This window comes from Dromiciops gliroides, chromosome 4, assembly GCF_019393635.1.
Source record: "Dromiciops gliroides isolate mDroGli1 chromosome 4, mDroGli1.pri, whole genome shotgun sequence".
NCBI lineage: Eukaryota > Metazoa > Chordata > Mammalia > Microbiotheria > Microbiotheriidae > Dromiciops > Dromiciops gliroides.
Window position 1 is genome coordinate 168,640,999 of NC_057864.1, and position 16,318 is coordinate 168,657,316.

The 16,318-nt window shown below is 41.6% G+C and overlaps 1 protein-coding gene and 1 long non-coding RNA gene across 2 annotated transcripts in view; one reads left to right on the plus strand and one right to left on the minus strand.

Moving 5' to 3' along the window:
• The window catches only part of LPO (lactoperoxidase), a 34,875-nt gene extending 28,853 nt beyond the window's left edge, over positions 1 to 6,022 (minus strand). Inside the window, exon 1 of the mRNA XM_043962508.1 lies at positions 5,834 to 6,022. The gene's annotated coding sequence lies outside the window, so the exon portion shown is untranslated. The remainder of the gene's footprint in view (positions 1 to 5,833) is intronic.
• Positions 4,620 to 16,066, plus strand: LOC122725408. Its single transcript, XR_006352734.1, has 3 exons — positions 4,620 to 4,762; positions 5,622 to 5,916; positions 16,029 to 16,066. It is a non-coding gene; the product is annotated as an uncharacterized LOC122725408 (long non-coding RNA).
• Positions 16,067 to 16,318: the final 252 nt, after the last annotated feature.

Here is a 16,318-nt window from a genome sequence, read left to right on the forward strand (position 1 = left end):
GACTTGCCCAGGGTCACACGGCTAGTAAGTGTCAAGTGTCTGAAGCCATATTTGAAATCAGGTCCTCCTAAATCCAGGGTTAGTGTTTTATCCACTGTGCCACCTAGCTGCCCCCATGGACTTAAAAAAATTTTAATCCTCACAACAACCCTGTGAATTAAGTCTTTGGGGATTATTATCCTCGTTTGATAAATGGGGAAACTAAGACTGGGAGAGGTTAAGTGATGTGCTCAGTGTTACCAAACTAACAAATTTCCAAGGTAGAATTAGAACCCAGGTTTTTCTGACTTCAAGTCTATTGCTCTAATGATGACACCACATTTTCTCTCAATGAGTCCCCTTGTGTATTTGAATTAACATCAGCAAAGGGGCAGCTAGGTGGTGTAGTGGATAAAGCACCAGTCCTGAATTCAGGAGGACCTGAGTTCATATCTGGCCTCAGACACTTGACACTAGCTATGTGACCCTGGACAAGTCACTTAACCCTCATTGCCCCAACCAAAATAGAAAATTAACATCAGCTATGTGCTAGGTAACTATAGTGAGGGACTCAAAGGAAGTAAGAGACAGTCCTTGTTCTTTGAGAAGCTTGTCCTCCAGCTGTGAGACAGGACAGATGGACAGAAAGGGGTAACCAACAATACCAAACAGTGCATGGCAAATGCCAAATGGGTCCAGACAACAGGTATTCAGAGGAGGGGGTTGTCTGTGATCCACAGTTCAGCTGCCAGATGCCATTTCCATGGGACATGCATCAGCCTGCCCATCCTCCCTACTCTCTCATATGACTCCCATCAATATCTCTTAATGTCATTCCCCATAAGGTCTTCCCCCGTTGCCTCCTTACCATTGCCCTGGATTTCTTGGTGTTACAGAATGTCATATTGTCTCCCATCTGCCTAGGGCACACACCCCTATAGACTTCCAGAGGTCTTTACTAGCAAGGCGAAGGCAGCGCCAGTAAGGTCATTGCTTTCCCCAGCCACCTTCCTTATTCCTATATGATACTTTAACTTTCCATTATGTAACTGTTCTCAAAGAAAGGAAATGTTGATAATGACTCTATCTTTGATCCAGCTCTTTTCTCCTCCATATGCTCCCAAACCCATTATGGCTTCCTACCAATGGGTCTTTGGGGGAGGGGATTCAAGCGCTCCAAAGACTTCACTCCCTATTGATCAAGAGTTTCTATTTCTGGGAAGGTTCTGGAAGAGCTTGGTGTCTTGGGACAAGGGCTGGTGTTGGAGTCAGAGGACCATGGTCTGATTTCCATCCCTACCCCTTGATTACTTGTGTGATCTCGGGCAAAGCACTATTTCTCCGCTTTCAGTTTCCTCTTTTGTGAAATTGGATTGGTGGGGGGGCAGCTAGGTGGCGCAGTGGATAAAGCACCGGCCCTGGATTCAGGAGGAGCTGAGTTCAAATCAGGCCTCAGACACTTGACACTTACTAGCGGACAGCCTGCTCTAGTGTTACTACTCATGGGTGGGCAAAAAAGCCATCTAATGGTGGCACAGTGGAAAGAGCACAGGGTTCACTCAAAACCTAGTCCTGCTCTACCACTTACTACTTTCATGACTCTGGGCAAATCACTTTCCTCTGGATCTCAGTTTTCTCATCTGTAAAATGAAGCACTTGGACTAGATCAAAGCTTCTCTGTCTCTCTGTCTCTCTCTCTCTCACAGGGCAATGAAGGTTAAGTGACTTGCCCAGGGTCACATAGCTAGTAAGTGATAAGTGTTTGAGGCTGGATTTGAATTCAGGTCCTCCTGAATCCAGGGCCGGTACTCTATCTACTATGCCACCCAGATGCCCCCTAGATCAAAGCTTCTTAAACTGTGGGTCATGACCCCATATGGGGTTGAATAACTGAATGTGGGGGATGTGAAAAATTTGGCAACAGTAAAAGGTTATGTATACCTATTTTATATACCTATATATCCAGGGTCATGGGAAAATTTCTTGGTTGAAAAGGGATGATGAGTGGAAAAAGTTTAAGATGTCCTAGACTAGAACTCTGAAGTTCTGACCTTCAGAACTTTTCAAGTGTGGGGGCCCCTCTTCAGGGTCCAACTATTTCATGGACTTCCATCTTATATCTGTACTGTTCATATCTATTGATAGAAGAAATACAAAATGGCGAAGAGTTGCCAGGGAATCTTTTTTTTTTTCTTTTTTGGACTGGTTCTGCGACTTAATGGGTATATCCAAATGTCTGGAACTCCCAGTATGGAAAATCCCTTTACCATCACAGATCAACACTGATCTGCAACTTGCTATCTTAGAGAGTTATCTGAACATCGAGAGGTAAAATAATTTACCCAGTGTCAAACACAACCAGTATGTATTAGAGGGAGGTCTGGGATCAAACCGGAGTCTGATTAATGCTCTCTATCAGCAAACTTTAGAACATGAGTTTGGACATTTCTTCTCTGATCCTCTCCCTTAGGGAAGCAAAACTTACTCCATCTTCTGCCTTTTGCGCAGGTTACCTCCTTCCCACATATCTAAAATATCTGCCCTCTTTGCCTCCAATTTTGTATATACGTATTAGGTAGGTGGCTCACCAAACCTGGAGTCTGGAAGATCTGAGTTCAAACAGTCTCTTACTAGCTGTGAGTCTCTGGGCAAATCACTTAATGTCTGCCTGTCTCAGTTTTTTCATTTGTAAAAGGGGGAGAATAATAGCAAAAACTCCTCCCATCATTTTCCCCTCTCTTGAGGATTCCAGAGGCTCTCCACTGAGCCTATTGCATCAGAGGAAAATTTGGTTTTTTTCAGGAACAAAATCAAGCATCTTCAGGTTATAGGGTAGAGAGAAGACCAACTGGACCCAAGGATATAAGTCTATAAATTGATGAAGACTCTGGGCAGGAAATGAAATTTAGAGACTCAAGGGCTAAGAACATGAGCCAAAGGCCTTTATTATCCTTTCAGTTTGAAGGAGTCTTTTCAAGTCGTTGTTCAGTCATGTCTGATTCTTTGTGGCCCCATTTGGGGTTTTCTTGACAAAGATACTTGGAGAGGTTTGCCATTTCCTTCTCCAGCTCAACAGATGGGGAAACTGAGGCCAACAAGGCTACATGACTGGTCCAGGGTCACACAACTAGTAAGTGTGTGAGGCTAGATTTGAACTCAGATCTTCCTGACTCTAGGCCCAGAGTTCTATCCACTGTGCCACCTAGCTGCCCCAAGTAACAAGTATTTTAAAAATTAATCTGTCCCTCTCCTAATTGAACAAATTAAAAACAAACAAACAAGAAGACAGAAAAATAAATACCTTAATACATAGTTACATAACTGGGTAAAACAAATTCCTACTTGCTAGTTGTGTGACCCTGGGTAAGTCATATAAGCTCACCTAGCCTTACTTTCTTTACCTTCAAAATGGTGATAACTATGTGAGCTGCTATCTCACAGGGTTGTTGTGAGGAACAAATGAGATAGCATCTGTAATTTTTTGTTGCTGAGTTGTTTCAGTTGTGTCTGACTCTCCATGACCCCATTTGGGGGTTTTCTTGGCAAAGATACTGGAGTGATTTGCCATTTCCTTCTTTATCTCATTTTACAGATGAGGAAACTGAGGCCAACAGGGTTAAGTAACTTGCCCAGGGTCACACAGCTAGTGAGTGTCTGAGACTAGATTTGAACTCAGGTCTTCCTAACTCCTGGCCCAGTACTCTATCTGTTGAGCTACCTAGTTTCGTTATCATATGTAAATCACTTTGTAAACTTTAAAGCATCATATAAATGTCAGCTATTGTTATTATTATGGGGCATCTAGGTGGCACAGTGGATAGAATGCTGGGTCTGGAGTCAAGAAGACTCCTCTTCTTGAGTTCAAATCCAGCCTCAGACACTTAATAGCTGTGTGACCCTGGACGAGTCATGTAGCCTTATTGCCCTCAGTTACCCCATCTGTAAAATGAGCTGGAGAAGGAAATGGCAAACTACTCCAGTACCTGTTCTGAGAAAACCCCAAATGGAGTCACAATGAGTTGGACACAAGTAAAACAACACAGCAACAACAATTACCTGACTCTACATCCAGTGACCTTTTCTTTTTTTGGGCAGGGCAATGAGGGTTAAGTGACTTGCCCAGGCTCACACAGCTAGTAAGTGTCAAGTGTCTGAGGTCGAATTTGAACTCAGGTCCTCCTGAATCCAGGGCTGGTGCTTGATCCACTGTCCCACCTAGCTGCTTTTGGACAATCCCTGGGCTCCCTTTCAGTTTTAAATCCTAAGATATCAGGACTATTGTGGTCAGCATTGCATCATAGTGCAGGGGAAAGAATATGGACTTTGGAGTCATAGGATTTGGCTTTAGATCCCAGTTTTGCCACTTCCTACTTGTACGATTATGGATAAGTCTCTGGAACTCAGTTTCCTTGTCTATACAATGAGGGAATTGGATTGGATGACATCTGAGGTCCCTTCCAGCTCTACGTCTATGATTATATGAGTATTTGCTAAACCATTTGGGATGCTTCAGCAGCAAAATATATGATTCAGGGGGCAGCTAGATGGCGCAGTGGTTAAAGCGCTGGCCCTGGATTCAGGAGTACCTGAGTTCAAATCCAGCCTCAGACACTTAACACTTACTAGCTGTGTGACCCTGGGCAAGTCACTTAACCCCCATTGCCCCGTAAAAAAAAAAAAAAATGTGATTCAGAGGTTGGCCTGGGGGATCAGATCATAGCCGGGTCCTGAAGCTTCCACACCAACATAAACAGCAAAAGACTTGAGAGCAGAAAAGAGAAAGGTAAGTTACCCATTCTCAGGCCATGCCTCGGGATTCAGATGGTCAATTAAAGGGTGCAGGCTACCAGACTTGCCTAAGCAGTGACTCAGTGGGAAGGAAATCTGATAAGAAACCACAAATGGCTAGAGAAAGGTTAAACTGGAGAGATCCAGCAGGATCCTTCCCTGATCCCAAACTGAAAGACTTTGCCCAAGAGTACTGGAATAGGCTGCAAGAAAATCCAAACTTAGATCCCCATGAATTGGTCTGTTATGATGGAAGGAAACACATCCTCTACTGGGAAAGGAATTCAAGACCAGAAAAACTAACGAGAAAGGAAAGTGTTCACCTAGCCCTTCTAATGCTAGAAATTATTCTTAGTCTTAATCACAGGGTCTGGGGCTTCTAATGGTTTATTAAATACACAATATGATTCAGTAGTGCTGAATAAGCCGAACTGATAGGACCCAATTTGGGACTCAGAAGTGGCTGATCGAATGATCCATGGAGACCAGTTGTGAGCAGAAGGAAAGATTCAGAGATAAGTCCTGACACAGGGCCTGGGAGCATTCCCTGAGGACAGTCAGTTCTGGCTTGCACAGCTAGGAAGTCAGGTAACTTCTACCCTACTACTGACAAGCCATCCACTTGGGAAAAGAGGGAGAAATCCTGACAGCCCTGAATTCAAACCACCATGGTCCAAATAAAACAGACATTTCCTCATATCAGACCAAGCTCTCAAACCCTATTCTTGGTATCAGGAGAACTCAGGCTCTCGTCCCCTGCTCTGTCACTAACCAGCTGTGTGGCCTTGGGACTCAATTTCCTTTATCTATGAAATGAAAAGTTTAAATTAGATTGTCTCTAATGTCCCTTTTAGCTCTAAAGCATTCTGTGGATCAAGGCACAGGTTCAGGGAGCTCTCCATCACTACTTCTGACCAAAGTGAAAAGGAGTTCTTGTGATGTCCAGAAAACCTCACCCGAGAAAATGCCAGACCAGGGCAACTCCATCACCTCCCGAAGAAACCCTGGGGAGATGTCATTCCCACCACTGGAGAAACTAGAAGAACTTAACATCTGATAGACTTACCTGCCAGCTGCTGTGGACTCCTCAAGCCACCAGGGTGGTTGCTGTGCTCAGGGAAGCCAGACTTTTATACCTTCTGGCAACAGGTACTTTCTTGGAAAAAGCCCAGAAGGAAAGATATAGGGGATAGGGGCGGGGGGAGCTAGTCTGGCTTGGAGGAGCTGCTCAGGTTCAACAGGAAACACCCAGTGACTCTGGGCAGATGCATGAGGAAATGTGCCAAACTGTTAGTGATTGGTTAATGCAATATTATTGACTCCGACTGAAGTAACTCATCATGCTAGCATGTTCAAGGTTAAACACACATACATCCCTATCCCTACTTGAGGAAGGAGTGGCTAAGCTCTGAGCCCACACTATGCCATTTCTCCCTTTTCCCAAAAAGGTGAATTGCTTTTCCAGTTAGTAACTGTTTATTCTCTGGTGACCACTGTTATTATTTGATCCTCTTCCCTTTCACCTTTCCCTTATCTCTCATTGACTTTGCTCAACCCATTGCTCAACCTAGTAGATTATCCTTCTGCCCTGGGAAAACTGGAAATGCTGAATGCCCATAGGAAGAACCCTACACTGTAAGTCAGGACTCCTGGGTCAGATAGTCATCCCTCTTCAGCCACTGACTTGGGCAAATCACTTCCTTATTTGGGGCTTGAGTTTCTTCCTTTGCCAAATGAAAGAGTTTAATACGGTATCATAGCTCAATTGTTGGAAACAATCTAAGCCAACCCTTTTATTTTACCAGATGAGGAAACTGAGGCCCAGAGAGGTAAAGTCATTTTCATTATGTAACACAGGTAAGGATCAGAAGTGGGATTAGAAAACTCAGGCCCTCTGACTCCAGAACCTGTGGTTTTTCCATTCTGTTGTGGGGTCTGGCTCAGCTCTAACAACCTATGACTTCTATAAACTGGCCCACTTCAAAGATGGGTTTCTTGGATAACAAATATGGAGGCCAGGGGTATGCTGTACACAGCATCCCAAGCACAGTCCTAACCTTATACGCCAGCCGGCATGGCTTAAACACCTCTGTTTTAAAACTGCTATCTTTCCTTTTACTTGAAGTCTCTCCATAACCTTGCTCTCTCCCCATTCTTTATGTAAAAGGTATGCTCCTTTCACCAGGAAGATGCTATCCAGGAGTTAAAGCCAAGCTAAAATAAAGAACCCTTACATAATCCTTGAGTTCATGCTCTTACCTCAGTTTGTGTTTTATGGCAGGATAAATCAATCTAGACACCATGTAAACATCTGGACCTTCTACATATTCTTTTTTTTTTTTTTTTAGAATAAGATGGTAGTTTATTTAGGGGCAAGGGAAGGGAGGGGAAGGGAAGCCATGAAAGAAATCCTTGGACTTCTCATGGGGAGAGAGGTATGGCACAAAGCACGTGGCTCTGAGGTACCAATCTCCCCTTCTACATATTCTGACCCCTCTCCAATGTAATGTGTTTCATTTTGGTTTGGGATTTTTTTCCCCCTGTTCACTGATGCATATAAGACACTTCAATTCTTTCAGGGAGGGAGCCCCTTCTTAAGGAAGTATTATTTCCTAACCTGGCCAGCTATTTTTGAAAAAAAGATAGAATATTTGAGCATTCTTGCCTGAGATACAAAGTTTTGGGTTTTTTTTTCCTCCCATAACACCTATGATTTTTAAAATTTAAGATGTGAGATTGCATTACGAAGAACAATAAGAAGATTCTCTCTAGGAATAAAAGTTTGCAAAGCTGCATCTTCACAAAAATGTTCAAGATATAAACTGGGGTGGGGGGCAGTAGATAAAGCACCGGTCCTGGATTCAGGAGGGCCTGAGTCCAATCAGGCCTCAGACACTTGACACTTACTAGCTGTGTGACCCTGGACAAGTCACTTAACCCTCATTGTCCACCCCCACACAAAAAAGATATAAACTTGTGCATAAGAAACTCACCCACAAGCCTTGCATCTCACTGTATACCTTCAAGAATCAAGGTCTTCTTAAGAAGGTAGGGACTGAAGCAAAGGGAGAGGAGGAATTTCAACATTTTCTCCTCTTCCTCAGTATGAATTTCAGCTCCATAGGCTTCTGAATGTGGCTACATGTCCTGCTATAGTTCCTTAGCCATGGGTTTTTATAAGTTTATAAGTTTTGGAGCTAATCCTCTGTGGTCTATCCTTAGACAGAATAGAGTTGGGCTAAACCATCCATTGGAGTCTATGCCTTGTCTCACATGGCTGAGACCTGTGATAAGACTGTGGAAGACACCTAAGTTACAGGACAGAGGCTGAGAATGAAACTCTATTCTGATCACAAGAGTCCAGTTAGTTCCAAGATAGTTTGGACACGTTTATCTTTGGGTTTGACCTTTTCTTAACGAGCTGGGGAGAGGGGTAGGGAGTAGGATTACCTGCCAATGGATGTTCTTGTCTTTTTTGTTTTGAATACATACATAGTACATACCTGGAGGCTGTTGTAATGAAGATGTGGATAGACTACTACTGATATTAAGAATATCCTGAGCCTTTAAATCTATTTGCTGACATAGTGTCATTATCTGTTTATCATGGGATCAGAGGATCGGAGAGAGAGAACTGAAGGGATCTTAGAGATTGTCTGTTCAACAAAGAGGAAAACTAAAGCCTAGAGAAGTGAAGAAGTCATATGATCATAGATTTTAGAGGCCGAGTCAGACCCCTTTATTTTATATAGGAGGAAACTGAGGCACAGAATGGTCAAGTGATTTGCACAGGATTACAAAGCTAGTTAGTGGGGACAGCTAAGTGGTGCAGTGGATAAAACACTGGCCTTGGATTCAGGAGGACCTGAGTTCAAATTCAGTCTCAGACACTTGACACTAGCTGTGTGACCCTGGGCAAGTCACTTAACCCTCTTTGCCCTGCAAAACAAAAAAATCCCCAAAACAAACAAAGCTAGTTAGTGTCTGAGGTGAGGTTATGAATCTGAGTCTACCAGATTCCAAGTTCAGTGCTCTAACCACCATGATATTATGCTTCTAGTAATTTATCTAAGATGGGTATTGTACCATAGACCTCTTTGGCACTCAGGTGAAGCCTATGGACCCTTCTTCAGAATAAATTTTTTTTCACAATTAAAGGAAATACTAAATTGAAGTTAGAGGTTAGTGAAAATAAAGATAAATTTTTTCCCACCCAAATCCACAGACCCTCTAAAATCTGTCCCAAGACCCGTAGAGGTCCATGTACCCAAGGTCTGAGAACCCCTGGTCTAAGATTACAAATCATCTGCTCCTGTCCTTCAGCCAGTCACAAGTATTTCAGTCAGATTTGCTTAGTATTGATAAATCCTTTTTGTAATAAAGTGGTGTCTGATGTGCCCTAGGAATAGATTTTGTTTGTCATAATACATATCTTGAGTGAACAACTTGAAGGGGACACTTCCTTAAAGGGACCAAGGAAAAGGCCACTTGGAGATGGCCTGTATTGACAAGATAGCATGTGTCACTTCTCATAACCTTACCATGGCCTTTGGTTAGGTAGACCAGAAGAGGGGCAGAGCCAGTGACTGGCACAGAGTCCTGAGAGGAAGAAGGCATTGAGGGGTTTAAGGCAAGGAAAGAAATAGATGAAGGTCATGGATTGCCCCACCAAATATGGGAAGCCAGAGACTCTTCTTCCAGTCTGTAGAAGTTGGAGTTGAGGAGCAGGACTTAGGTACTAGTTTAAGGTAGAAAGATTTATACACAGCAGTGGGACTGATCCATTCTTCTGTGTATCTCTCTCTGTCTCTCTGTCTCTGTCTCTGTCTCTGTCTCCACACACAAACACATATATACATACACACATATAGATATACATATATATATAGATATACTTACACATATATATATCTTTTTTTTGCATTTATACATAGCTTTAAGTTTTTTTTTAATGTATAAGGTATTTTATTTTTTCCGTTACATGTAAAGATAGTTCTGAACTTTTGTTTATACAAGCTTTACAATTTCAGATTTTTCTCCCTCCTTCCCCTCCCTCCCCCCTCCCCTAGACAGCAGGTAATCTGATATAGATATAGATAAATACATATATATATATATACACATAATAACATTAATCCTATTTCTGCATTAATCCTGTTACAAGAGAAAAAATCAGAGCAGTGATGCAAAACCTCAAAATAGAAAAAAAACTCAACAGCACCCAAAACAAAAGAAATAATATGGTTCAATCAGCATCTATACTCCACAGTTCTTTCTTTCTTTTTTTTTTTTCTTGGATTTGGAGATCCTCTTCTATCATGAGTTCCCTGGAACTCTTCTGTACCATTGCATTGGTGAGAAGAATATAGTCCATCACAGTAGGTCAACACTCAATGTTGATGATACTGTGTACAATGTTCTTCTGGTTCTGCTCATCTCACTCATCATCAGCTCACGTAAGACCCTCCAGGTTTCTCTGAACTCTTCCTGCTCATCATTTCTTACAGCACAATAGTATTCCATTGTATTCATATACCACAACTTGTCCAGCCATTCCCCAATTGATGGGCACCCCCTCAACTTCCAATTCCTTGCTACCACGTAAAGAGCAGCTATAAATATTTTTGTACTTGTGGGTCCCTTTCCCCCTTCCATGATTTCTTTGGGCAAAAGACCTAAAAGTGGAATTGCTGGGTCAAAGGGTATGCACAGCTTTATTGCCCTTTGGGCATAATTCCAAATTGCTCTCCAGAATGGTTGGATCAGCTCACAGCTCCACCAACAATGCATTAGTGTTCCAATTTTCCCACAGCCTCTCCAACATTTATTATCTTCCTTTTTTGTCATTTTAGCCAATCTGATAGGTGTCAGGTGGTACCTCAGAGTTGTTTTAATTTGCATCTCTCTAATCATTAGAGATTTAGAGCATTTTTTCATATGGGAATAGATAGCTTTGGTTTCTTCATCAGAAAACTGCCTGTTCATATCCTTTGACCATTTCTCAATTGGGGAATGACTTGGACTCTTATAAATTTGATTTAATTCCCTATATATTTTAGAGATGAGGCCTTTATCAGAAGCACTGGCCTCAAAAATTGTTTCCCAGTTTTCTGCCTCCCTTCCAATTTTGGATGCATTGCTTCTGTTTGTACAAAAATTTTTTAATTTAATATAATCAAAATCATCCATTTTGCATTTCATAATATACTCTATCTCTTGTTTGGTCAAAAACTGTTCTCCTTTCTAAAGATCTGATAGGTACACTATTCCTTTCTCTCCTAATTTACCTATGGTATCACCTCTTATGTCTAAATCATGTATCCATTTTGACCTTATTTCACATATATATATCTTAAACTCTACTTTCCTATAATAAATTCTTGTTAAATCTATGGTTGAATCATTTGCCAAATTTTATCATTTCTACATCTAAAACATCTTACTTTTATCCCTTTTTTTTTCCATTCACCTTTGCTTAGTCTCTTATCTCCTCCTACTTGGACTGTTGCAATGGCTTCCTAATTGGTCTACCTGACTCAAGTCTCTTCCCATTTCATTCTTTCTCCACACAACTGCCTTAAGTTCAGATCTGACTATGTCGTTTCCCTACTCAATAAACTTCAGTGGCTCCCTCTTTCCTCTGGAAGCATTACCCCTTGCTAGCCTGGACCTCTCTCTCTGTTCTTTAAACATGCTCTCAGCTTCCCTATTCCCTGTTCCATTGTTCACAGTTCCCTATATGAAGATTAGATGGTCTCTAAAGTCCTTTCTAGCTTTAGTGATTTATAATTCTATGAATGGAATACCTTCTCCCTTCTTTGCCCATTATCTATCTATTCTGTAAGGTCCAACCCAACCCTTCTCCAGGAAACCTTCTCTGATCCATTTTGTCAGTAACAATCTTTTCTCTTAGGCTTCATATTACACTTTAATATTAGCTTCAATAGCCTCTCCTACAGAGACTACAGGTATTTTACTTAGGCATCTTAAAATAAGCACAAAAGCATCTCACTTAAAGTAAAATACTATAGGCATCTTAAAAAGGCAACTGCTTTATACACAGTATGTAGTCAATTGATGTTCATTGAGTTGAATGTCTTTAACTGAATCACTGATAGGAAGATGATTCATTGTTGTGATTCTTCTACTACTTTGATGGCTCTGTGAGCCCAGTGATATGGGTACTACCTCAAATAAAGAACATTGCTTATTCTTTTGGGGGAGGGCGGCAATGAGGGTTAAGTGACTTGCCCAGGATCACACAGCTAGTAAGTGTCAAGTATCTGAGGCTGGATTTGAATTCAGGTCCTCCTGAATCCAGTGCTGGTGCTTTATCCACTGTACTACCTAGCTGCCCCCAAGAACATCACTTATTCATTCATATCTGGCTATCACCTATGGCCCATGTCTGTGTCTTTTTGCAGATGCCACTACAATTGGTGGAAAATTGTAGAATCTCTTTCTCTTTTACTGTACTCACTCCTTGTCTCCAGACCACAAAGAAGGGAAGGAAATAAGCATTTACTAAGCACCTACTATGTGCCAGGTCCTGTGCTAAGTGCTTTAGAAATATTATCTAATTTGATTCTTATAACTCTGAGAGGGAGGTGATATTGTTATCCCCATTTTACAGGTGCAGAACCTGAAGCAGACAGAAGTAAAGTGACTTTCCCAAGATCACACAACTAGTAAGTGTCTGAGGCCAGATTTTTTAACTCAGGTCTTCTTGACTACAGGTCCAGTGGTCTTTCCACTGTTAAACCAAGCTGCCTTACAAATACAAAATAGTAAATTATTCTAGGGTTTATTTACAAGGATAAAGAAAACATACAATTTCATATATAATCCACCAGGGTAAGATAATTAGAAATTAGAGTAGAAAACCCCCCCCAACAACCTGATGAGATAACTGCTTGAATTAAGACCCAGTTTTCATGGCACTAAAACTTCCCAAGATAGTTTTTCTACATACAATTCCCTAGGCTTCGCTTGACCCATCATCCTCTCTTGGCCAGGTGAATCATGACACAACATCCTGGTTGCTTGTGGTCCCAGAGAAGAATCCCTTCTTCTTAGTTTAGAACATTTCCAGGCTGATTTGAGAGTCACTTACCTGGGTGCTCTGGCTCAAAATCCTTGGTCCATTCTACCTACTATCCTTACCTAACTCCCAGTACAAACTCAACTCTCTCTCCAACTTCTGTATACCCCAGAGGTCAGGAAAGCATTATCTAATGCTAACAGTTTAAGTCTTTATTCTGGTTGTTTTCATCCCACTGTTAAAGGCAAGTGATTAGTGCCCTCTCTTCATTTAACTGATTAGCATTGATTAGCTTTTACCAAGGGATGTTTACTTCAAAGCTATAGCAACAACAGAAGTGCAAATATTTCCCTAGCTAACAACTGAGAGCACACTCTCCCTTATGCCACCTCCATCCCCGTTAAGAGTGTACTCAAAGTTAATAAAGTTTCTTCACGGAATTCACCCAACAGATTGATTTCCAAATGTGGTACAACTGATAGAGGAGTCTTCATCTCAGCCACCACTGGGCTGGGTCCCTGGGGGCATTCACCAGGGCCTCATTGTTGGTTGTAACACCAGGCACGAACCCTAGCTTTCGGATCTTTGCCAGCTTGCCAGAGTGACATTTGGAAACTCCCAAGATCAAAGCTGTCTCCATTAGCCCTTCACCAAAACATAGGATGGTACAAATGTAAAGAGACAAAGAACAGAGGCCTCCATTCACCAGCAGTGAGATATTGGTCTTGGAAGGGCAGGGCCCAGGGCTTTCCCACTCTCTGTCATCAGAACCCAGCCAAGAAGGAACAGAAGCAGACAAAGAGGAAGACTGGCTTTGGCAGCTTGGTGCCTTCTGAATTCTCCTACTTCTGGCCATGCAGCAGTCTGTCTCTTCATCAATTGCTTAGCAATCTGGAGTGGGTTACAGAATGTCTGTGTATACTCCGAATCAGGGAGCAGAGCATTTGCATCATATGTCATCAGGCCTCTCCAAAAGTAGGTTCCCCAGCCCCTTTGATGTGGGGGCTTGCTTTGGTTAAGCATGCTGTATTTCAGCATCACATACTATCCCCTCCAACCCCTAATTACATCTAGCTTGTTCTTATCCAACCAATAATCCTCCTGATAGCAAGACAGGCCTTGTAGTTCATTCATCCACATTCCTATTTAATCACTGACAATGTCACTTCTCTCTCCTCCCCTCCCCTCTCCTCTCCTCCCCATTTCTTACCCCCCCCCCAACCTAACTAAGGTAAAATCAAGGAAATAGAGAAGAGCTAGAGACAGGCCATCCTCTCCTTTTTCAGGTACCTTGATGATCAATCCTTCAATGCTCTCAAAAACATGTTGCTTCCAGCATAAACCCCCTCAGTGTTTCCTTGGTCTAATAATAATTAATATTTATATAGTACTTACTATGTGCCGGGTGCGGAGCTAAGCACTTTTCAATATTACCTCATTTGATTGTCATAACAACCCTGGTAGGTATGGTTTTTTTACCCCCATTTTACAGATGAGGAAACTAAAGTTAAGTGACTTGCCCAGGGTCACACAGCTAGTAAGTGTTCAAGGTGAGACTTGAACTCAAGTCTTTCTGATTCCAGGTCCAGCATTCTAGCCACTTTGTGATCTAGCTACCTCTAGGCTAATCCAGCTGTTCTTTCCATCTTCATATTCTTTGGTGCTCCCTCCATTTCTTCATGGAATATAACAGAAGTTTTGATGTTAGAATCCAAATGTGGTAACTCCATTGACACTGATGGAAATGAGTTTGTTGTAATAACCTTTACTGATCTTTTCCTTTTTTTGTCTGTTGTCCATCCATTTCCATCCTTATTTTATTTATTTTGCGGGCAATGAGGGTTAAATGACTTGCCCAGGGTCACACAGGTAGTAAGTGTCAAGTGTCTGAATCCAGATTTGAACTCAGGTCCTCCTGAATCCAGACCGGTGCTATTTCCACTGTTCCACCCAGTTACCCCCATTTCCATCCTTAAATGAACTTAGGGCGTATAGCAAAGAAACACTAGATTTGAACTCAGAGGACCCAGGTTCAAATACTGGGTCTGCCACTTACTAATTGTGTGACCTTGGCCAATTTACACAATGTTTCTGTGCCTTTTCACATACTGCCCAATGTATCCCTTCCCCATGTTCTGCACTCCTTTATTACCTCTGTCACTTAGAATCCTTAGTTTCATTCAAAGCTCAGTTCAAGTACCACCTCCTCCATGAGGCCTTTCTTAGACCTATCAACTGCCAGTATTCCATCCTACAAATTACCTTGTATTTATTTCTTTATTTGCGGGGCAGTGAGGGTTAAGTGACTTGCCCAGGGTCACACAGCTAGTAAGTGTCAAGTGTCTGAGGCTGGATTTGAACTCAGGTCCTCCTGAATCCAGGGCTGGTGCTTTATCCACTGTGCCACCTAGCTGCCCTCACTCCATTGCTTTTAACTTTGAATAATCTTCTACCATCCTCCTCTGTAAGATTTTACAAATAAGTTGACATTCTAAATTAATATTGTTCTTGGCTATCATATCTCTTCACTTGGTTTTATTATAATCAATAATATATAATATAAAGGCAAAGTGGTTTTTGAGGAATGTTAAGTTTATGAAGAGGGATGATGAGAGAATTTAACCAGGTCTGAGAGGTTTGTTTGTTTGTTTTCACAAGAAACACCCTTGAAAGAAAGATGCAGACAGAACCTTCACCTGGTTAAAAAAATATAGTGGTACCGAAAGCATGTTTTTTATTGGTTAATTCGGTTAATAAATTATTAGAGCTAATTTTAATTTTGACACTTAGACTGGGAAATGGTATCCAATTCTTTTTGTTCTTTTTCAGGCATAGGAAAGGTATTTTAATTTTCATTTCAGAGTGAGGCCTTCTTTACTAGTCCTTTCTCAGGCTCAACGAGCTCATTCCACTTGACCTGGTTTTCCTTGCCTGCTTAGAGCTCATTTCTTCAGGAGAATCACTTGGACTGCTAAACAAATTAATCTTTTGTCCAAAGGATGTGGGTCTGTGACAATATTTACCCCTCTTTCAACTTTGATTAAATTCTTGTGATTCTATGGTGTTTTGTTTGGAGTTTGAGGAAGTACCAGGATGTTCTACTTTAATAAACTTCAGACCTATGGACTCTGGCAGGGTGTGGACCCCAGGAAATTGATAGAAAGGTGTCAGTGTGCAAAAGTGTCCCAGAAGTCAAGAATATGCTAAATTTTCCTTTCAGAGCAAGGAAGATTTGTGGGAGAAAAAAGAAAATGCTTGGGATGGTCTAAAGGTGGTCCCATCATGTTCCAGTTGAATAGGAGACAGTGAGGTACAGTGACTCTGCAATGAAAAAAACGTGAATTCAAATCCTAATTCTGACACTACCTGTGTGACTGTGGCCAAGTCATTTACCCTCCTTGGCCCTTAGTTTCCTCATCTTTAAATTGAAAGAATTTGGAACTCAAAATTTAAAAAATAAATAAAATAAATGATAACGACAACAACAAAATTGAATAAAATAAATAATGA